Source organism: Sturnira hondurensis, unplaced genomic scaffold (assembly GCF_014824575.4).
Source record: "Sturnira hondurensis isolate 20B ecotype Veracruz unplaced genomic scaffold, ASM1482457v3 Scaffold0022136, whole genome shotgun sequence".
Taxonomy (NCBI): domain Eukaryota; kingdom Metazoa; phylum Chordata; class Mammalia; order Chiroptera; family Phyllostomidae; genus Sturnira; species Sturnira hondurensis.
The window spans coordinates 6,414,514-6,438,206 of record NW_028094767.1 but is presented as its reverse complement, the minus strand read 5'-3'; the positions used below and the strand labels follow the sequence as shown (position 1 = coordinate 6,438,206).

General features: G+C 39.5%; 1 protein-coding gene across 1 annotated transcript in view; it reads left to right on the top strand.

Moving 5' to 3' along the window:
* ADGRB3 (adhesion G protein-coupled receptor B3) overlaps window positions 1–23,693 on the top strand; it is a 732,856-nt gene that overhangs the window by 131,920 nt on the left and 577,243 nt on the right. The window lies entirely within an intron of this gene.

The following is a 23,693-nucleotide window of genomic DNA, read 5'->3' as shown; positions in this document are numbered from 1 at the left end:
TATTCTTTATATCCTTTTTAAAATTTTGACTAGAAGAGTGCTCACCAAATATCACCAACCTGTTCATGATCAAGAAGCTGAGGTTCTGAGACACTGAGGTGAGACATGGGCCCAGCGCTGGAACCCACGTGCTCTGATCTCTGAGAGTGGGCTGCCTGGGGTAGGGGCTGCCTGGGGAGAGCTCAGTCTTTCCTTTAATCAGATACAGCTGGCTTCCCATCCATGATTCATTGCTTTGTGACACGGGGGTTTACTCAGCAAATGTTTGTGTAAGAATTCTGTATTAGGCACTAAAAAGTTAGCTACTCCTCCTGGGGTCCGTCATAGCACTTACAAATTTAGAGAGGTGATATATGCAAGGTGACTGGAGTGTCATGGGCAGCCAGTAAATGCAGTTTCTTTCTCTTAGACCATGACTGCTAAGAAACGGTGTTTTTATGTTGATCAAGTGAAGAATGTAGCCATCAGTGGACCATAATAAATTATCTTCAATTCAATTCTATTCTCATGCAAGCGTTACAGAAATATTACAATTTCCACATGTCAGATTTTGGTGACTTTAAATCCAAAATATTTAAATATAGAAAGTTTTTTTTATCCCCTCAAGGGGTTGAACAGTGAGCAGTAATAAAAATCAAATACCCAATTCATGCACGTAACTCAAATGATTCACCATTCATTGAACTTCCGTAATGCGCTAGAGACCACGCTGGGTGCTAAAGGGCCTGTAAACTAGACGCGTGCCCGTGCTCACATGTAGACTACATTCTTATTGAAGTGATTTAAATATATGTAAATTGATTGCATTTTAAGGCGTAATGTGATGATGCCCATGTTTATTCATTCACTCAGTAAATATTATTTGAATATTCACTCCGAGTCTAGGTTCTGAGAACACAACAATGAATGAAACAAGTCCCTGTGCTCAGGGAACTTGTGTTCTAATGAGACAGATAATAAACAAGTACATAAGCAAGCTATTAATACTGTGTAGTGTCAAGTGCCACAAGGAAAAATGGAGCAGCAGAAGGAGACAGAGAGAGGGTGGCATACCCTGCGTGTGCTATGCTAGACAGGGTAGGTAGGGAAGGAGTTCTCTGACTGCCTTGGCGTCCAACTGACAGGGGGAGGAAGAGGTTGCAGCATCAAAACAATAAGTAGAACTCGAGGGAGAAGAGGTTGTTTTCTAGGCACAGTTGATCAAACTACATGGGGTTTTGAGTGCTTGATAAAGGAGTATGGCCTTCTGAGGGAGTGGGAAGTCATTAACTGCTCTGTTTATTGCTTGCTTCTATTTATAAGCCGAGGACTACTGTGAAGAGAGTTGTACTTAGGAGTGGAATATTGTTCCACTGGCACTTTGTGGGAGGAATTGGAGTAGTGAAGAACCTGACTCAGGTAAATCAGGTAGGAAGTTTTAGTGACTCCCCAGGCAAGCGAGTAATTAGATTGTAATGAGAAGACTGATGTGAAGCACTGCAGAATCAAAACTGAAAGGGTTTGCAACCTGATGTGTGTACAAGGGCTGGTAGGTTGTAGGGATAAAGGACCGGAGGACTGCAGATGCTTCTGAAGTTTTGAACATGCGTAAATAAAGTGATGCTGAAGCCATCAAGGAGAGTGTGGAACATGGATAGAGAGGAGTGTGCTTCTGAAGTGGGGACAGAAAAGTACAGATCTGGACATTGAGGCAATGATAGGAATCTCTATTTTAGATGTGCAGCAATTTCATGCAACATTGCACTGGATTTTGAAAGAAAGTAAGACATTCAAGATAGAGTTTTAGGAATGAAGATGTTCAGTATAATGCAATATGCAGATCATGTATTATAGAAATGTACACTTGAAACCTATGTAATCCTATTAACCAATGTCACCCCAATAAATTTAATAAGAATAAATTAAAAATAAAACATATAAAGGAGTTCAAGAATAATGAAATAGGCCAATATTTTTAATATTAAAAATTGAAGTATAAAGTGAGAAAAGGCATACCCAGAATATGCCATTAAAAAATAAATAAAAAAGACAAGACTGCCAGTAAAAAATTATCATGCCAGTGATCAGCTCTGAGAGAGCTGTTATCCTGTCAGTTATTCTAATGGGAAAAGTCATTTGAAACAGAGTACATCTAAGGCAGCTCAATAATGCAGGCAAAAATAGCCCTAGCCCTAGCTGGCCTGACTCAGTTGGTTGGAGCATAGTCCCATGGGCTAAAGGGTCAGGTTGCAGGTTCGATTCCCAGTCAGGGCATGTGCCTGCATTGCAGGTTTAGTCCCTGGTAAGAGTGCATGCGAGAGGCAGGTGAACAGTGTTTCTCTCTCTCCTCTTCTCTCTCCCCCTTTTTACTGTCACTCTAGAATCAGTAAGCATGTCCACGGATGAGGATAAAAAATAGCCTTATACAAATTAGCAATAGTAATTATAAACAGCTTTTTATAGTTAGTTAAAAAATGTTTTCCATACATTGTCTCATTTTTTATCAACAACTTGTAGGTTCAATAGTACTGTGATTCTCATTTAACAGAGAAGAATGTTGAGGTTTAAAAAAACTAAGTGATTTTCTCAAAATTGCCCAATTTGGATGTGGCGGAGTTAGGACTCAAGTGCAGATCCTCTGACAGATGTTTAACAGAAAGAGTACAGATTTCTTCCTGTATCCTCTGCTATGCTCACAGAATTGATATCCTTTTAAACACTCCACGCTCTCTGAATGGAGAGACACCAGAGAAACAGAAACCAACCTGTTGGAGTGCTGTTCGATTCAGAAACCTCGCGAGAACCCAGTGTTAATGCCCGCCCAATGAGGTTGTTTATGTTCACTAGTGCTTTCATTCAACAAACACTTATTGAATATCTGTGAGTTGGGCACTGTACTAACCCTAGAGAATCCAAAATGAGTGACAGAGAAAATAATCTTTTCCTCATTTGTTTGGTATTCAATTAAAGGTACAGACAAGTAAGCAGGCTATCATGAAGGCTATGAGAAAAATTATGTTATAGGGAGCCTATGATGCTATGAGAACCTAGGAATGGTGCATTGCCCAGATTTGGAGGGTCAGGGAAGACTCCCCATGGGAAGCCTTGTCTAGGCTAAAACCAGAAGTGTGACTGGGATGAGCTGGGTTCATTCAAGAGGCAGCAAGGCACGAAGACCTAGATGTGAGATAGAGAAAGGAAGGAAGGAAGGCCAAGAGAACGGCCTTTATGAAGAGGGGCACGATGTTTCTGGAACCCCGGGGGGTGGGGGGGCTTATGCATGAAAACCCAAAGAGGGAAGATGGGGAAGATGATGCAAGGCCTTGGCATCTAAATTGCCCATAAAATTGTAAAACTCTATGTAACAGATTATCTCCAAAGAAGAGAAAGTCTAATACACTTCAAGTTTTTATCATTTGTTAAGTTTATAAAGTTTATTGTATATATTTTTATTTTTCTGGAAAATAACCTTGCGTAGACTGAAGTATTCCTGAATAAGTGAGGCGTCCCTGTGATGTTATTGTCTGTTAAGTCACTGGTTCTAAGAAATTTGCAGAGGCAGACATAGATAAGAATCGAATTCAAAAATTCTCATAATCAGTTTCCATGCAGTTCAGTGCCTTTTTAGGCAGAATAATCCCAGGTCTTCCACTTTACCTCCTTTTCCTTTGTGCAGGGGTAGGGGGAGCTACAAAGATTCTGAAGTTTTGATTGAACTTTCTTAATATTGGTCTCCTCAGGATCCTTTCCAAGGATATATGAATATTTCTTCTAATAACTGCAAAATGAAACTAGGTTAATTTCCCCCTAATTTTACTTTTGTAGTTACACACATTTACAGATACTTTTAATTACAGGAGAAACGCAATGGTATTTGGTCCTTTTATGTTTATTGCTGTTTTAGTTTTCTGTGGTACTTCTGTTCAGGAAAAGGTAATTCCTTGGTGATCCATTTGTTTCTAAGAAATGTTTCTGAAGACATGAAATATATGGTAGTCCTAGGAATCTATCCCAACTGGCCCCCCAAATATGTTATTTTGAAACATTAATTTTTTACCCAGGTTAGAAACAGAAATGTGGAAGTTAAAACAATAATAATTTATCAAGTTAATTTATCATAGAAGTAAACACATTGCTAGCAAAAACCTGTTCAGTATTGAGGTCTGCTTAGAAAATATCCAGCCATATAATATGAAACATAAGAGACATTTATTGAAGAAGATATAAGATACAAGAAACATTGTACATAGGACAATGATGCCTCAGTCCCCTTCAAAGTTAATGACCTTCTTGAGGAAATCTGGCTCATTGGTAGCAGTTTGAACCAAGTCATTAGCAACTGCAGCCCGATGTTCCTTCTGCTCTAGTAGCAGAAACTGCAGAGTGAATTTTGCCACAACACATTTCATGCCAAGATCCTGCGTCAAACTCTTGGACACCATAGTTTTGGAATCCTCAGATCAACTTCTAGTTCTTGCACAATAGTCACTGATCTTTGTTGGTTATATCCCATAGATGTCCAACATTCTCAGGTGTTCTGCTTGTTGTAGGCCTTCCAGAACACGGATCACTTTCAACAGACTCTTGACCATCTTTGAAGTGTTTGTGCCACACCTTTATTTATACTGCGCTCATTGCCTCATCCCCAAAAGCCTTCTGAATGATCGGAATAGTTTCTGCAGAGGAACGTTCAAGCTTAATGCAAAATTTGATGCGAGTTCATTGCTTTTCTTGCTCAGTCATTTTGAATGCAACAGCCACACAGTACACATGCTCACTCGCCCATTGGTATTGCCCCCACTGACTAGTACAGTGAAGTCATCATTGTTCATGCATGTACATTCCAGTCCACTCTCCTTGGCTGCCAGGGTACATCGATGTTGTGCAAACAGTTATTATATTAACAGTGGCTGGACTGTTTCCGGACAGAACTTGGTATTCCAGCCACTAAGCATAATTCTGCTTTTATAAGCATGCCCTCATCCTGTGAGTTTTGGGGAGGGGGAGTGTTTGTTGGTTTTGGTAAATGGTGTTTTGGTAAATGGTGTTGTCTAAGAAAGTAATTGGGCAGGAGATATGGGGGTCTAGAGAATGGGGAAAGACTCGGGACTACAGATACACCTAAAAAACTGGAAGTAAGACCTTTCTTTTCTAATGAAGTACAAATGAGATAATCCCTTATTCAAACACTCTGTATTTCCATAGCTCTCACAAGCTAATTGCTCAGGAAAAGGTGTTAGTTTTCTATCGCCTACCTACTTCAACTCCAGTCAGCATTTCCTGGTGGCTTCTGACATAAGGTGTTCAGCAGGAGTAAAAACGAGTGAGGACCTGGGCAGGGGAATGTACTTTCTTGCCCTTCTTTGACGTGAGAGAACACTACCTGCTTACCAGGGGCAAAGAATGCGTTGCCTCTGTGCATCTGGCCTCTGTAGTCACTGGAGCTGGCTGTTGGGGGTGAGGGTCAGACATTGCTGCTTTCACAGCAATGAGGGGAAGATTAAGGCAAGAACTTCGACTCCTTGGTGCAAGTGCCTTCCAGAGAGCAGCTGGCCAGAAAAAATGGATGCTACAGCCCCTAACAGTGACCCCAATCTCATACTTACCCTTGATGTCCAACATTAAATTAGTAAATATCTATAAAACACTCAAACGGTGGCTCCCGTGGAGTAGGAGCTGTGAAACTGTTTCAAGTAAAATAAGTCATCCAACACTACCCTGAGATTTCAGTAATAACGGATAAAATGGCAATACTCCACTTTGGGCCTTAGATCTTTTATACACCCTGGTCACAAACTTCTTTCCTTCAGTCACCGCCAATTATGCTCTATTGTGAGATGCTTTCGTCTGTTCCTTAATTCATTTTGAGTTCAGGCAGCCTAGCTGCCAAAATAATTTTTTCTTATTCCCTTTTGTCTTTCCTTTCAATGAAATACCTAAGTGATGTATTATAAAAAACATTTTATTCATATAGTATTTATGAAATGATGTTGTACTCTGGTTGTTTTTAGTGGTATTATAAATAAGAATTTGGAGGTCAGTGGAGAAGTGGGTTGCACGTACATAAGCGTGGCTGAGGAATTTCCTTCCATGCTTTAGTCACAGATGGTGCATGTTTGCTTATGACCCAGAGGTTGGAGGGACACAGACTCTGTTACTCTGATAACTACTGCTTATCCTGCTTCCCCCACTTGTTAGCCATTTTACTTCCTAATAATTCCTCGATTTTAATTGGATGTGAAAAATAAGATGGTAAAGGACCAAGTCTTGTCATTGTATTCCCGGTGAGAAACCCTAATAAGAGCCTTAGTGCAAAAAAAAACAAAAAAAAACAAAACAAAACCTGATGATATTTTAAAAATTGCTTGCAGAAATTAAGTCAGCAGTGCTCTTTTTAACACTCTGCCATAGATGATTGAGGGATTGCAAGTCTTTAAAAGCTGTGTATCATCTCACCTGCCTGGGGTGGCTGACAAATAGCCCAGCACGGGTGGAGTGGTTGACCCTTCTGGCTTCCTTTCAAGTCCCTTCATTCCATAATCTGAACACGTAATTTCCTTTTTTTCTGAAATGGGTGCACCCAGACTGCTTACTGCTAAATGCGGACTCCCCCTCCTCAACCTGTGAACTGGCGTTTGCAGTTTGAGGATGGCACCGTGTGGGAGAAAGAACTGCCAATCAGTTCTGCCAACATCTACCCCCAGGGAGAGTCTAAACGAAACTAGATTGGTTCAATTAAAGCAAGCAATTATGAATAATGGAAAGTAAACAAATCTAAGAAAAATGATATTACCAATTATAGTAGACACTCACAGTGGAAGACTGTAGTCTGTTAAGTATCACCTTTGTTTATAAAGCTATTGATCCACTTTGATTTTACTGAAGATTTTTATATGAACTAATCAAAAAGTAACTGTTCACCTTCATTTTATAACAGTAAACGTCACATTAGTGGAAAAATAACAAAGCTCTTTACAGAGATTTAATTAGGTCAAATAACCACATGGCCTTTGGATTAGAAAATGTATATAACAGATACTGTGATTCCCCTTCTGCTACTTCATTATATAAAAGATTGCAAAACAGACTTGCAGCCTACATTTTTTGTTCAGGTCAAATATATAATATGTGAAATTTGTTTTTGTGTATCGCACCATCCAACTGTCACAAAATGCAAAGGGGTATGCTCCATCTTTATGCTTTCCCCCATGTGCAGGACAAATTAAACCGTGCACTGTGATGGCACATAAGTGTGTTTTATTATCTCTGAAAGCAGAGTGCCAGAGTGGTTTTACCATTGCCGGCAAACTTTGCATTAAATTAATTGACCTTAGTTCACTCGCACAATGATGCAATTAACAAATATCTGTGGACATCAACATTTTGGTTGCATTTCCTAAATTGAAAAATGTGCCTGACCCAGAGTTCTGGGAGTAATGTAGAGATGTTATTTTTTCTGAATCATTTTTCTTTTCTGAATATCTCTGTGCTTGGGTTATGGGAGATAAATTTATATTAGAGAGCCAAAGTATAATCTCGCATTATCTACCAGTGATAGCCAGAATGACCAAAGATAAAAGGGACACAGGAGCAGGGGGAAATGTCTTTGGACACGTGGACAGTGGTGGCAAGTGGGTAAACAGGAAACACAAGCTTCTTTAATACTGGAAAATAGGTAATGGGACCAAGGGGAAGAGGGAACAACTAGTTGATCTGAGAACTAAGAAAGCTACAAAAGATAAGTATGATATGCTGACCCGTATGTATGGAAAGATTTTGGTCCATCGTTCAAAGGTGTAAACAGGTGATTACAGTCAGCGCTGATTTCCAGCTAGGAGGAGTTGAAGGTCCAGAAATGTACACAGTTCACTTCAAAAATGCCAAAATCAAAGCTGGAGATAAATTTTGATTTAGCTGCTGCCATGGTGAAAAATACCATCTTGGTAAGCATGACAAAGTAAAACCATCGTGACCTAGTAAGCTAGCACATCCTTAAAGCAATGAATTAAGGCCTGTGATGCCAATGCCACATGAAATTTCAGTGCGTAAAAGGCTACAAACGTGAGTCCTCCTGTTCTCGTCTACGGAACTGCCCCTTTAGCTGCTACAGACATCACATCAGGCATCCTGAAGTAGATGCTATTTCATTAGCATGACTTTCTGCCGGAAAATAACATGGTCTTGGAGCAGAGCCAAGCTGCTGGCATGAGAGAGAACGTGTTTGGATTGTAGACTGTGTTTCCCCCAGGGAGTGGGTGAGAGCTATCTAGTCTAGTTCTTGGTGAGGGCTGGTGTGAGAGACAGATGGAAAACTTCATACACACCGTGATGTTGAGCAAAACTGGATTTTTAAAAAACCCTCTCTCACCACAGACAGACCCTTGCAGCGTGTCCACGCACCTGCACGCGTCCTAGCTCAACTCCACCAGCCGTGCACTGTTGTGCCCACTTTCCAAATAAAAAAGTTGAGGCGCTTTTTAGCTCTGATGCAGAGATATATTTAGAACACTAACCAAATGCAGATAGTGATACTAGCCGTAACTTGAACATATTCTATGCTTTGTAAGTTTGTTTTCCACTCTTTCAGTGTCATGTAGGAGAAGCTTAGATTAGTCATCAAAATATTTTTAATTCAGACCATTTCAGGCTTTTTAAAAATTTTTTGCAGAACATGTGTGATGAGTTTGTACAAAACACCTACATTGCATTTCTTACCAAACCAACTTGAATACCTGTCAGGGTTTTCTTTTTGTTTCCATTGCAGAAAATACCAGAATTATATACTTCTATATCCAAAATACAATACCACCACCCACTTTTTCCCCGTCCTGATGCGGGACTGCCATCTGGTGGAACAGAGAAGGCACTTCTGGTTTGGACTTAACCAAAACTGTATGATCCCGTTTTCTCAGGTTTCCAAAGGACCAGTGTAACAAATGGGAACCCTGTTTCTAGAAGACAATGTTAATGATTCTAGCAGCTGACACGCAGTGGGAGCTGCTGCGATTATGATGGGTGATGAATTGGCAAGATGAAGTCACCCATTCATTATTTTTAGTTAAGATTAAAACATTCAGTCACAGGCAGTGTATATATATACATAAATTATGTATGTATACATACATAACATTTATGTGTGTGTACTAGGCAAACTGAATAAAATGACAATGGAAACAAAGTAGAATTTAAAGCTAGACCAGATACAGCAGAGCTGTCTTTTCCCCCCACCACCCCAAACATGCACCCCGGCTATGCCCACTCCCTAGAGTCCCTACAGGGTCCCATATAATGCTGCCTGGGCACTGTGGGGTCCCAGAAGTCCTGGGAGATTCCGTTCTTGCCACACTGCCGCCCTGTTACCACTGGGGTACTATCTCCGTTGTAGAAGACTTAGAGTGACACAGCTGGAAGGGAAGGGATCTGTACTAGGTGTACCCAATGTTGAACTAAGACCGGTATTAGTGGGGGAAGAAGGCAGCGTCAGTGCCCCGTACTCTTTCTGAACAATATGTCTGCCTCTGGCTTCCTAGTTTCCAGGAAGAAAAGGGCTTGTTATGTGCCAAACACTGTACCCAATTCATCTAAGCTACCTGCAGACTTTAAAGTTAAGGTACTTATTTTTTTTTNTAGAAGACTTAGAGTGACACAGCTGGAAGGGAAGGGATCTGTACTGGGTGTACCCAATGTTGAACTAAGACCGGTAGTAGTGGGGGAAGAAGGCAGCGTCAGTGCCCCGTACTCTTTCTGAACAATATGTCTGCCTCTGGCTTCCTAGTTTCCAGGAAGAAAAGGGCTTGTTATGTGCCAAACACTGTACCCAATTCATCTAAGCTACCTGCAGACTTTAAAGTTAAGGTACTTATTTTTTTTTATATGAGGCACAGAGAGGCTAAGAACTTTCTCAGTCACACAGCATGTGTTTATGCTACAGACGTGCACTCCCAGCAATTTTGTCCATGTGAGGGATTGAATGAGAGGGAGAATATACTGACAGAAGTAACATTCTGGGTGGAGAGAAAACACCAGGACACATAACTTTTTTATCCATTGGAGCAGTTTCCTAAGAATGTGTACCAAAGACAGGTATGCATGTATGTTTTTCACTTGGAGGAAGGGCACCGTGCCTGTGGGAAGCATAACCTAATTCACTGTTCCAGCTACAGTTGAAGTCTCATGCTGAGTAACTGTGGGGCCCCTGTACCTGGAGTGAAATATGTCCCTGATATATCTACATATTAGTTCCCAAATGTCATGTGATTAAGAATGGAACTGTGCTATTTGTCCAAGCATAGCCCTCAAACAGGCTGTGCGTATAAACCAAGAGGAAAATACTGTGGGGAAGTGATCCGAGCCTCGTGTTTGACCGACAGGGACACGGTCTGTTTGTCTTTTTGAAACGTGAGCTGTGGAGGATTGGTGACTAGTGCCCTTGGACTTCCGTGGGGGAGGACTAAATCTCACGCACAGGAGTTTAAATTACTTGAAACACATGATGAGAGGAAGAATGAATCAGGAAAGAAGACAGAGCATCCCCCAAATGGTAAAAAGTGTCAGGAGGAAAAAGTGGCAACACAGACTGTGCAAACAGCTGGACAGGCCACGTTTGTCACGTGGCTCAAAACTTACCTCGGGGCAGCAGCAGAGCGAGAACCGCGCTTCCCGCTGCGTGCAGTCAGAAACTGCATTGCCGACAGACGCTTTTTTAACCACTGTTCAATTCCTGTTGTCTGCGTTTCCCCCATTAGTCTCCCCTGCCCCACCCACCCCCACCTCGCAAATTCAGTACCCCCTCCACCCTGTCGACTTTGTCCAGGGGTCCTTTATCCATGTTCCTTGATGACCTTCCCCTTCTTTCTCCCATTATCCCCCTCCCCCCTGCCCTCTGGTTACTGTCAGTTTCTTGCCTTTTAAAAGACTGCACATTTTGCACTTCAATTTTTTAAATTTTTTTCTGGTATATTATTCTTCCACTTGGCCTACTAAGCATATTTTTTAAAAGTTTATGTTGAAATAAAGTATTTTATAACTTCATAAGAGGTTGTGAAAGCACAAAGTTCTAGCTTCGCCCAATTATCACATTATCCATAATCAGAATATATCATCAAAACAAGGAAATTGATGTTAGAACACTGCTATTAACAACAGACCTTATTTGGATTTATAAGTATGCAGTTTAAAATGTTTTCAACCTGCCTTAATTGTTGTCTTGAGTAATTATTTTATTGCGTTTCAAATAGTTGCTCTCTGCAATCTGTCTTCATTTAGAACTCAGAATTTACTTAAAATTGGGTTTCTTAAGTAAAGCTAGCTGTCTGCATTTATGTTTCCTTTAGTTTTGATTTGTGTCGCTCTCCAATAAGAGGGCAATATAACCTGCCACTGCAGGAGTTCTTGTGGAGTTTAATGTGATTCCTCATTTACAAAATCCAGAGTTGGAGCACAACCTAAGGTAGCAGTCTTCCAGACGGTTACTTGACTTTAGTGAGATCATAATTTTCACTGTTTCCATCAGTGTCTTCTGACTTAGGAGCTCCTAAAAATCTTGCTCTGCCAGAATCAGTTACCTCTTGAACTTTGTTCTCCACTTGACGTGACCTTGCGAGTCACAGGCACAGTGTCATCGGAAGACTGTGTCGTAGAAGGGTCACTGAAGCTAAGTTGTTCCTTTGCAATTGAAAATATTAAGAGCACAGCGTTGTATTAGTGGAACAGTTTATAGTTTCAAAATACTTTCATGTACAGAACTTTTCTTGATCCCACATAAAAACCCTGTGAAATAAGCTGAGCAAATATTTTCTCTCCACTTAAGATTTGTGGGTTCCAAAGACTAAACGTCTTTGGAAAAAAACTGGGCTCAGCCAGGGAGACATTTGTGTCACATAAATCAATAGATAACATTTAATATGGAAAATTTAGTATAATAATTAGAGTTAGATAGAAGAACTAAAAGAACCACCAGGGGGAGGTGAGGCACCCCAAAGGTTAATACCCACCAAAAGCTGTCTCCATAACTAAGGTGGCAGACGGAGAGAGCGAGGTTACTGGATCTCAGGATGCAGAAGTACCTTGTCAGACCCGCACCACCCACTGGTCCACCCTACCTAGTTTCACAGCCATAGGTGTTTTAAGCAGAGGAGAGGACTTACGTGGACAATTGATCTCAATGCACCAAATAGTGTTGTGGCAGGAATACCATTTTTACTAGAAATACCACCCACGTGATGACATGTTGCTGAGCATGGAGGATAGACGTACAATGGACATTATCTCTGCTGTGAAGAAATGTTCAGTTTTATAAGGGGAAACCATCATGCATATAATCACTATTATTATTATTATTGCTGCTGACTATTGTTGCTGCTATATATACTACCAGCTAACATTTATCGAATACTACTTATATGCCAGATAATAATAAATTATTTAAGTATATTTCCTCAATCCTCTGAATTTGGTTTATTATTCTTCCCATTTTATAGATTTAAAAAATGAGGCTTTAAGAGGTTAATTATATTGCCAAAGGTCGTGCATCTGGATAGCCGAGATTCTGACGTAGACCATGTGACTTTAAAACCCATTTTGCTAACCCTACCCTCTTGTCTCCTTAAGTACACTAAAGAGCGCAGTGTTCTGGGATAACTTCTGTGTCCGGGATACAGTGTAGGTCCTAAAGAAGGGACCAATTTGTCCCAGGAGATAGGGGAGACTTGAGAGGAGACAGCACCCTCAAATTGATCTTAGAGGAGGAGTGAGGCTTTCTTGAGGTGAACCAAAGGGCAGAGGCAGTCAGAGCAGAGAGCCAGTGTCCATTGCATAACATTTTCCGAGGGCCTGGTAAACTTGGTTATTGGCAGGTTCCACAGAACTGTTGGAGCACAGTGTGGGAGGAGGAACTCTGATGAGTGAAGTGAGGGAGACGGGAGCCATGTCATACTCAGGAGACTTCAGACAACAAATGGGAGGCTTGCTGATGACTGCTGTGGAGAGTCTGTCCAGTTTTGTTCTGGAAATGCTGTGCTGCCTGGAAAGGGAGGCGGCCACCAGGATGTGTTTGTGTAACACATGGTCGTTGCTGTGGTCACTAGGGTGGTGTCAGACGGTGTCTTCGAAAACATGGGCTTGGGTTTGAATGCGATGCTAGTAAGTGAGGAGTGCCACTCTCTCCTTCTGACCATTTACCATTCTGATTCAGCTCCTCAATCATGTAAGATTGATGGTCCTTGGCGGTGGTATGTGAGCAGTCTTCTATAAATGCTTCACTGGGCACTTTGTTCATTTGGTTCAAAACTAAAACAATGGTACCTACATACATGTAGCTGTATCATTTTGAACTTCATCATGAAACTTTCATGTATATACTCACATACAGTCCTCCAGTAACACCATGACTTTAGTGGCATAGCTGCCTTTGCTACAGTTTGAAGGAGGAAAAGAAGCAGCAGAAGGTGACACTGGCGCCACAGACCTACTTACTAAATAATCAGCACCATCAGCCACCTTCCATTTGGGCCAGCACTGTCACGATCCATCTGAAGCAAACTGCCTCTCATTATCCTATCATAATAATACTATGTACTTATCTCCAGAAATTAAATTTCTAAGTAATTCCCCAAATATTTCTGTATGCTGTGTTTTCTTTTCACATCTACATACACATTTATAACTTCTCAGTAACAGACTTTGTGACGGATTCAGTATTTTCCACTGGCAATCATCTGCCTCTCAGAAATGTCACCTCTCGGGTATATTCATTTCTTCAGTACATAGAAAGCCATTTATACTTTTATGTGATCTTTAAACTTAACTTCACCTGGTTTCCATTATGTTGGAAGGTGCTTTAGAAGCAGAAATGCATTTATGGTCTGCTCACTAACAGGTGAAAGATTGTTTTCCTGCCTCTTTACTTTCTTGAAGGCACTCGTTTGAGTTATACATCATCTGTGTTAAAACGGAGGTGGCTTTGTATTAGCAAAGCAGAAAGAACTCAATATTAAAATAGTCTGGTGTCCTTGCTTTATATTTTTCACAGAGATTAATTGTGTTCATTTTATTTATTTGAATGTCAACATTCTCCAGATTGCTGCCCATTTTGTGATTGAACAGTTTGGGTCAATGGAGAAGAGGAGAAAAGGGGCTGAGTTTAATTATGCTTAATAACCCATGAGGAAGGAATGAAAGACCCCCTGATTCTCGTATAGCTTCATCACCACTACTTACGTAGCAGAACAATTTAGTATTAATGAGCTTAGAGCAGAGTTGATTTATCTATGCTGAATAGGAGAAAAAAATCTTAGATCCTTAAATGACAACATATATCTCTACCTTGTAAGTTTCTTTAGTAATATCCTCTTCTAACTTGTCATTAGCCTCTATTCAGAGGAAAGTTAAAAATGGCCAGTATCACGATCCTAAAACGAATATTCTTCTGTGTCTTTCCATGTATTACTCACATGCGTATGTATTCAGAATGTACATATATTCATGACTGTGCAGATGATGATTACAAAATATTGCTTTTAAAAAGTTAAAAAATGCACTGCGTGTGCGTGAAATATAAATGCAGGGTAAGGTGAAAGTTTTACAGTTGTGGGCAGGAAACACAGTTTATTTTTGTATTATTGTTTATAAATCATTGTATTATATTCTATATGAGCAACTGTAAATCTACTTTTGTCCCACCATTTGTATGCTATATAAATATGATGAATACTTACAGTGAAAAGAGGAACAAAATTAGTTGATGATTTATAGTCCTTTTTTTACTCATTTGGTTACTGCATTTTCTATAGAAATTGACTATTTAGTAAAATTCAATTTCATAGTGGGCAAATTCTCTGAGTTGGAAGACTGGAGTTTCACTTCTAGCTATGTGATTAGCTGGCTGACTTTAAATGAGGAAACTATGCCTCATTTTCCATATATGTAAGAGTACTGTCATGTCCTTATAATATGAAATGGTTTTGTTGAAGATAAATTAAAACTCATCTCTCAAGAGACTTTGATGAACAAGGTAAAGGTGTTATTCAAGTTATATGGTGGAAATGATTTTTGTGTGTTTAAATCAGATCAATAACAAGTCAGCTAAATGTAATAGTGTACTGGTAGATACTTTACCCAAGCCAAGGATGTTATGTTTGTGCACAAACCTAAGTGATGGTTTGAAAAGACAAGTTCTAGGGATGAAGTCAGAGTTCAAAATCTGAAATCTCAGTCTAGGGTTAGACAAGGAGTCAGTCAGAGCACTGTTAATATATTCTACAACTTATCCAGAGAAATAATCTTTGTCAAGAAAGAATTTGCTAGAAAGATGAACATTGCTTTCCTCCTTTTATGACTTCCAGGTCCTACAATCTTGACTAGAAGAGTTATATTGGGTGCTCCTGAATCAGGTATCTTTAAAGATTATTTACTCAAAAAAAAAGTAAAGATTAAGTGTACTTGTAAGAATTACTTAATTTCACACTCAGTAATGAAGCCTGAGTACAGTTACTTGGTTGTGAACCTGTCTGTATGTCCTGCTCATTGAAGAGCTGAAATAAACGCCAACCTAGGAGGAGGAAGGCTGAGTTCTGGTTTACTCAAGGTCCTTATGAGGCCAGCATTGCTCCTGTCCTGTGAGCTAGGATGCCAAGTCTTGTTTCAGGGCCCTAATTGCTAAGTTACAGTAGATGCTTGGTGTCCTATTCACTGGTCTTTAGGTTTTGAATAAGGCCTTGCTTTTCCTTCTCTGTGATCTACACAGTGACAGCCGTCCTGTGGTTCTGAAGCTGTACATCTCTCTGCCCTGAATTCTTTCATGTCAATACCTGTGCTGTTCCAGCAGCTTCATTTGCTCCATACGATCAACACTTCCTCTCATTGTTGAGAGCCCTCGCACTTTAAACCCTTTTCGGCAGACACGGTTTACTGTTTGGAGTCTGAACTGTATCTGTACCTCTCCCTAATGTTGCTTATTTCTCATCAGCCATAAACAACACCCCCAAGCTCCCACCACTCACCTTTGCAATAGCTCACACGCATTACAGCATTCGAGTTGAAGCACTTCTTGTTGCCTACTCTACCATGCCTCTTGCCAATTAGGAGGACAGGTTGGATTGCCAAATGGTCTACAAAGCTCCAAGAACACTAATGAGGGAGGAGTGAAGCATGAGTGAAAATACCTCACCATATAGTCCCTTACAGGGGTCCCCATATGTCCTCACGTGGGGCTATGCCTGCCACCCTGTGCCTGGTGTACGTCTTTCTCTTACCGTCTTCCTCCTTTGAGGCCAGGGCTTGCAAAAATCCCAATTATTGATTTTTAATTGGTCATATGGAAGTGTTGTATAGAATACCCCTCTGCATTAGTAAATAGAATACTTAACACCCCACAGAAAAGTGCTTGAATTCAGCTGCCTGAACAAATGCCCGGGTTTACCCCATGCTCAGCGGGTGATGCCTATGGGTCCACAAAGACTCAGCAACGTAGCCCTTGGCCAGTACGGTTCTTTTCCTCCGGGAAGCACATTTCTGGCCATTTTAGATGACTGCTTCTTTCCCTTTGTTTATTTCTTTCCCCCTCATTTCTTATCAAATATTTGAAATTATTTCTGGTTATTTTTGCATGTTCTTTAAAATATTTAGCTTCACAATTCAATCGAGGATCATTAATAAGCCTAAAACAAGACCTCCAGGGCACATAACCATAACTAATTGGAAGGCGACAGCGCAGTTGCTTGCACAATAGGTCTTTGAGGCCGTTAGCGTATCTTGGGTTATGTTGTTACAGGCATTCCACCCTTGTGGGTTGATAACTGAATTTTGAACTTTAAAATGTTTTGTTGATTATTATAATTCCACCAACCCACAGGTGTCATACATCTTGTCTGTATACTTCATGTTTCACCAAGTGAACATGTGCATCTTTTTTCTAGTCTTTGTGTGTTTCTACATTACATATGCATTACTTCTTGTATATCTGTGTATCATTCCTTTACTACCTAGTCCAGTAGAATTACTTTCTGCCTGAATTTGTTCTTAGGGCATTCATAATTTTCTTCAATGTTATGCTCTGTCTCTTAACATTGAACAAAATTGTCACCATATTTACAGATTAGGTTATCTTAGTACAGTCTCATTTGCTATTGGAAAACGTCCTCTCTATGTTACATCTGGAATCCATAGAGTATAGTTAGTGTGTTATTTACTGCCCTCCTGCCCGTGACAGACTGCGCTTCTCCACTGCCGCTTTCTCAAGATGCATGTAAAGCTGCCCCATTAGAACTCTAAGTGTGAAAAGTCGCCCGTGCAGTTTGGGAATTGAGAAGCAGTATTGGAGCTCAGGTATCCTGTTTCTTACTTTTTACAGTGTAACCAAACCACCACTGGGGATTCAAGGTAGTAAAATTGCTTATGCATATTTGAAAGTTTTGTGCATTCTTTAAATTTGGAAATGATTCAAAGCTGTACCCAGAGCAAATATGTGAATCAAAGTAGAGTCCTAAAGAAGAACCATATAATAATAACCCATCTTAGTGTTTTGATAGTGTGTGTATATACACACATACATATATGTACACATATATGTATTTTCGTTTTCATACTAACATATGAATATAGATCAATAAAATAGAATACTTATTAAAGCTGTGGAATCAGTTTTAAATGCAAGCCAATTTATTTCGCTCTTCTGCAAAATGAGCTGCAACCAGGGGGAAAAATTTATGCTGTGGTAATATCTGCAGCATATTGAGCTCATATCATGTACCACTTTGTATGCTCATCTGTTTAATATTCACAACAACCCTACGAAGCAAGTGCTGTTATTATTCCCACTTTACATATAAGGTGAGGCCTAAAGAATGTAAGTAGTTTACCTAAGATGTGGCAATTAAAACATCTACAATCGGGCAGTCTATTTTAGTGGCTTTATTTCCTTTGGAGTTCCAAAGGAAATGAGCACCACAGTCATGAACCCTATGCCCATGAGGAATGCTGCTTCACAAGAGTCTGAATCAGGGATTGGAAACTCTTATCCAACAGTTAATTCTCCTTAAGAGGTCTGTGTGCAGAAAGGATCACAGAGGTATTGGAGTTCCGCTGCCTAAATCCAGCTTGATTTTATCTTGCATATGACTATTAGCTGTGCTCAGATAATTTAAAAGTTTTAATACCAGGCACTCATGTTAAATCCTGGAATGGCAGAATATTATATTTTCTCTTTAATTCACATATATCAACCAAAATGTTCTCAACTGATTTCCAGGGGATGTTCTAGGAAACATTTCATAAACTTTATTATTCTTAACCATGATTATTTTTGCCAGTTTTGAGGGTATATGAAATACTGACTAAAGCTGTAGGTACATAAGTAAAACCAAATGATGGGGCTTTTAAATAACATTTCCATGAAAGTGAAGCACTTAGAAATTCAGGCCGCTGAAACACCTGGGTGTTCCGTGATAGCAGCTATTAGCTGGCCTTTCATGCATATGCCATTAGAGACTCATCACTGTAACAATCACACACTTCAAGTCTTGTAATCAGTCAATGGCATTTCAAAAGAAGGCAGATAAAAATAGGAAGTTAGAGTTATTTTTGATACACTACAAGTAAGTGAAATTATCCTGAAGAGAAAAAATATATTTTAAAAGATCTAATATAGAAGGGCACAGAAGTCCAAGGCAAATTAGGTACTTAAAAAAATTAAGATTGACAAGACATTCAAGATGCTGGAAGTAGCTATGAGAAACAGCAATTATATATTCTTAAAATAATCAGATGCAAAGATACAGTGATAAAAATGCAAATCTTAAGGTGCTTTTAGCTAGCTAGAGGTCAAGCCAATGATTTTTATCAAATCAAAACATTAGAATTTTTCCTCAGTCAATTTTTAATTTTTAAAGATTGAATATTTATGGGGAATCTAAAAGCTGAAATTGTCAGAAGTCCTTGGAAAAAGGTTAAGCTAAGTAATAAGTAAACAGAAAATGGTCATGAATGAGCTTGATGGTGTCCATGAACATCTTGAATTAAAATGCAAAGCATTCTCTTGGAGAAAGTTTGTACCTTTCATCAGATTTCCAACAGATTCCACAAACTTTTATTAATTATTCCCCTACAAGAGTATTTTGCTTTTAATTTCTTTTTTAACCTGTTCGTGACAGGTTGAAATGTCTACACTGGCTTGCAGACATAACATTTAATGTGTGTTAATGGCTTTACAGGAAGTTATAGAATCTTAGACTCACAGAAGTTTAGCTTTTATCCTTGTGAATCTCCTCTTTTTTCTCTGCCAAGTAAATAATAAGCCTGTGCTTTAGAGCCCTGGTGTGAAAGGAGAAAGGAGAAGCTTTGGAGCCAGGCAGATTTGAGTTCAAAGCTTTCTCTGCTATTTGGTCAGCTTTCATAAGCTTTTTAAATCTCATTATTCCTTAGTTGTAATCATGCTGATTATGTATTATAGGATCTTACTGGATTAAATGAGAACTATAATCTCAGTACCACTTGGATCTTGGTAGAGCTTCATATTAGTCCAAGGTATTTTATTCTGTGTTTTACCACTGTATATTTATCAGACTCTTCTTTTGTAGTGACAAGAAACTACCTGAATGTAACTTTCCTACAATTTTTTCATTTATTGTTCATATATTACAAGTCCAAACCCTCTTCAGCCTAACAACTCCTCCATTCTTTCGTAATGTTCTAGGGTTACAAGTGTTCTCACAGGCTTTGCCATTCTTTGAGGTATTCATGTATTTTATGCCAAAGTGTCTATAGTCATTCGGTCACAACTCTTTCCAAATGATTGCTGAGGTTTTTTTTCCCCCCGAAGCTTCAGTTAGGCATTCTCTGAATGTGGATCTTCCAGGAATATGTTTGCCTTGTCCCTGAAGTTCACTGCATAGGTCTCTGTTGTCTTGGTGATGATCCTACTATTATGACCCAAATTCAGAAAACTGTGAAATGAAATGTTTGTTTCTATAGCTTCTGAAACAGTCCAGGGAATGCCTCTACCTATTCATAACAACTTAGGCACAATTCTTCCTGGAAATAAATGGAATGGATTTGCCAGACTGTAGGGTTAAATTTCTTAGGTGCTTATTTATAGATAACCTTTGTGAAAGAAAAGTAGTGTAGGAGAAGAAAATCATGAGACTATGTATTCTGGTATCTGTGCTACCCATACTGCTTTGTAAAATCCAGAGGTAAGAGTCTCATGGGTGATGATAGAAGCTACCCGAAAAATATTTCCAGAGACATGAGCAGTATTTGTTTACCTTTTCCTAGGATTTAGTTAAGGGGGGAACATTCTATGACTAGAATGTCTACTTCTCCTTATCTCAAAGCCTGTCTGGCAACTGAGCTAAGACATTGCTCTGAAATGATGAGTCATGATGATAATTCCTTATATTTGTGATTTCTGTATATATTCATTCCACACACAAGAGTTGTGTCCAGCACCAGTCAAACACTGATGGAAGCTTTTGGTGCACAGAGGAAAACAAGATGACTCCTACCCTCCAGCTGCTCACTGTCTGATGAGAGCAGACAGGTGTATGAACAAATAAATTATGGAAAACAAATTATGTGCAAAAATGTTCACTCCGTGTTTGGCGCTGCAAGGGAAAGTTTTTTGGGAATAATTTTCATTTGAATCTTAGTAGCTGAAGGACATGGCCAGGCTAGGACATTTGCAGCAGAAGGAGCAGAATGGGAACGGTCAGAAGATGCCTGCACATGCTGAGACCTGTGCCGTCTGGCCCCATGGAGAACAGGCACTTGGTCCTCATTACAGCATCCTTGGGAGTCATTTCTCATGTTACAGAAGTAAAAGTGGACATCTCAAGTATTTAGGGGGTTGGCCTAGAAGCTCTTATTAAATAAGTTTAATTGCTGACCTTGAACTGAAGTCTTCTAGCTCCTGTTCTCATGATTCAATTACCTTGCCAAATTCTTCTGCTTACTCTGGCTGCCTACAGATAAGATAGTTTTTCTTTCATCAAGTCCTGCTTCTCAGGTATTGTTTGGATTTTTCTTCAGTCATGGAGGCTTCATCTCTGTTTGATAGTAGACATTAAACAGGGAAGCCAAAACCATGTAATAATATTTGCTTCATTAGCAAACTATTTAAAAGAATTTCAGTTTCACTGGTTCTAACCAGTCACTACTGAATGTACCTATGTGCCTTTTCTATTCTTATTTTCCTTCTCCTTTGTATACTTTCTTGTTGTGACATTTGCATTGTCCCATTTTCTACTTTGAAGCAATTGTTTACAAGATACATTTTAAAATTAGAGAAAACCTTCCTGTTACTCCCTCCTCAGTGACAAACGTCTTTTAAAAGTCAAGGAATGAAAGATTTAAATAAAATTTAAAATAAACTCATGAGAATTAATGATGTTTTAAAAACTAACCTATATATGTATGACATGAATTTATGAAAGCGTATTTTAATTGAATTTGGCAGTCTGTTCAAGGTCTTTTTTTTGCATTTTTATTTTTTCCCAATTTTTTTATTTAATTATTTTTCAAGTACAGTTTTCTGTCTATTACTCCCATCCCATCCCACCCCCATGCTCTCCCCTCCCTCCCATTTCCACCCTTCTCAGTTGTTGTCCATGTATCCTTTATATATGTTCCTCTAAATCCCTCCCCTATTTCCCCTGAAATTCCCTCCCCTCTCCCCTCTGGTCACTGTCAGCCTGTTCTCTATTTCAGTGTCTTTGGTTATATTTTGCTTGCTTGTTTGTTTTGTTGTTTAGCTTCCTGTTAAAGGTGAGATCATATGGTATTTGTCCTTCAACACCTGGCTTATTTCACTCAGCATAATGCTTTCCAGTTCCATCCATGTTGTTGCAAAAGGTAGGAGCTCCTTCTTTCTTTCTGCAGCATAAAATTCCATTGTGTATATGTACCATAGTTTTTTGATCCATTCATTTACTGACGGGCACCTAGGTTGCTTCCAACTCTTGGCTATTGTAAATTGTGCTGCTATGAACATTGGGGTGCATAGGTTCTTTGGGATTGGTGTTTTAGGGTTCTTAGGATACAATCCCAGCAGTGGAATTGCTGGGTCAAAAGGCAAGTCCAATTTTAGTTTTCTGAGAAAATTCCATACTGTTTTCCATAATGGTTGTACCAGTCTGCAATCCCACCAACAGTGGACCAGAGTCCCCTTTTCCCCACACCCTCTCCAACATTTGTTGTTTATTGCTTTGTTTATGAAAGCCATTCTCACTGGTGTAAAGTGGTATCTCATTGTGGTTTTAATCTGTAGGATTAGGAGACATATCTAATGTCCCCATCCTTAAAGAGTACTCAGATTAGTAGGGGAGACAAAGTCTTGAGATAATGAACTGGAACACTAACTACAGAGCACACCAGTAGAAGCACATTTAAAATACAGAGATGATACTGAAGAGATCGTGACTTAGTCTGGAGAGCACAGAAAAGTTTTCTGGGGAAAGGAACCTCAAAATTGTATTTTAAAAACTGCAGAGGAGTTTTCTAGGAGGAGCAGGTTAGTGGGATCAGGGTATTCCACTATGTATGTTCTGTGTAAAATGATGATGGGTGAAATCCTGCGTGTTGCTCTGGATTGTCAAGTCCTGTGAGTAGCCACTGAGAACGGGAAAGGCCCCGGCAAGGCTGTGGCTGAAAGTGTTTAGATGCTGAGCTGATTGCTAGACTTCACTATCTGGACTGTGGGTAGCTAGTGAAGGGTTCAAAACAAGAAAGACAATTGAACAGACTTTTATAATGGAGAAGAATTAAATACTATTTGAGTTTAAAGAATATGTCAATGGATAGAGGAAGGGGAAAGAAGTGTAAATGTAGATAAAGGAAACTAGTTAGGAAATCATTATAAAATGAAATAATAATAAAAACACAAATACATATGCATAAAACAGATACCATTATTTAAGACAGTGCTGTGGGGAGGGAGAAAAATTATTTAGGAGGGAGAATCACTAGAAACTCTTGGCTTCAAGTAGAGGAAGACAGAGCCCAATGTTAAGTCCTGGTTTCATGTCTTGTTGGAAGAGTAAGAAATTATACCACATACAAGATAGGGGCATATAAAAGAAATAGGTTTGGAGCGGGTGGGGATAGTCATTCATACCTAATATCATGAACTACTTACTGTGTGCCAACATTGTTCTAAGTCCTGTATATACAAACAGTAAACCAGATACATTTCCTGTTCTTAGGTAGTTTACATTCCACAGAGAAAACAAAAGGATATGTGATGTAATTCTAGGTGGTGGTGAAGTGCTATGGAGAAAAAAACAGAAAGAAACAGAAAGTGGCTGTAGGCTGTGAATGCTGTTATTAAATAAGATGGCTAGAAAGGGGATTTCTGAGAAAGTGTGATTTAATTGGAGAAATGAATGAAGCAGACACCCACATGAAGACCTGGAAGAACATTTTAAACAGAGAACAGTGACTACAAACACTGAACAGGATTAATTTTGGCATGGCGTAGAAAGGGCTACCTACAGTTCGGAGTTTCAGAAAGGTAGGTGGGATCTTGCAATAGGGAAACAGGTTAGATTTTATGTTGTTTGAAATGAAAATCCTGAAGAGTTGAACCAGTAGAGTGACAAGATCTGACTTATGACCTTAAAAAATAATATTGGTTGTTGAGCATTAGAAGCTGATTTGCAAGAGGTAAGAGTAGATGTTGAGAGACGTTACAGACCTAATTCAGCAGCTTAGGAGAAACCCAGGGT